The sequence below is a fragment of the Priapulus caudatus genome, unplaced genomic scaffold (genome assembly GCF_000485595.1).
Source record: "Priapulus caudatus unplaced genomic scaffold, Priapulus_caudatus-5.0.1 Scaffold4580, whole genome shotgun sequence".
Classification (NCBI taxonomy): domain Eukaryota; kingdom Metazoa; phylum Priapulida; class Priapulimorpha; order Priapulimorphida; family Priapulidae; genus Priapulus; species Priapulus caudatus.
Genome location: NW_014581641.1, coordinates 1 through 607, shown reverse-complemented (window position 1 = coordinate 607; position 607 = coordinate 1). Strand labels below are relative to the sequence as shown.

The 607-nt window shown below is 51.1% G+C and overlaps 1 protein-coding gene across 1 annotated transcript in view; it reads right to left on the bottom strand.

Moving 5' to 3' along the window:
- LOC106819811 (lysine-specific demethylase 5A-like) overlaps positions 1–593 on the bottom strand; it is a 3,960-nt gene extending 3,367 nt beyond the window's left edge. Inside the window, exon 1 of the mRNA XM_014824394.1 lies at positions 568–593. The gene's annotated coding sequence lies outside the window, so the exon portion shown is untranslated. The remainder of the gene's footprint in view (positions 1–567) is intronic.
- Between the last annotated feature and the right edge of the window lie 14 nt (positions 594–607).

The following is a 607-nucleotide window of genomic DNA, read 5'->3' as shown; positions in this document are numbered from 1 at the left end:
ACCCTACTAGGCTGTGAGTGGTACATCTACTAGGCTATGAATTGCAGCGTGCGGCGGTGACGACTGCTTACCTCTACTAGGCTGTGAGTGGTACATTTCTACTAGGCTGTGAGTGGTACACACTGTGAGTGGTACACCTCTACTAGGCTGTGAGTGGTACACCTCTACTAGGCTGTGAGTGGTACACCTCTACTAGGCTGTGAGTGGTACACACTGTGAGTGGTACACCTCTACTAGGCTGTGAGTGGTACACACTGTGAGTGGTACATTTCTACTAGGCTGTGAGTGGCACACACTGTGAGTGGTACACCTCTACTAGGCTGTGAGTGGTACACACTGTGAGTGGTACATTTCTACTAGGCTGTGAGTAGTACACCTCTACTAGGCTGTGAGTGGTACACACTGTGAGTGGTACACCTCTACTAGGCTGTGAGTGGTACACCGCTACTAGGCTGTGAGTGGTACACCGCTACTAGGCTGTGAGTGGTACACCTCTACTAGGCTGTGAGTGGTACACCTCTACTAGGCTGTGAGTGGTACACCGCTACTAGGCTGTGAGTGGTACACCTCTACTAGGCTGTGAGTGGTACATTTCTACTAGGCTGTG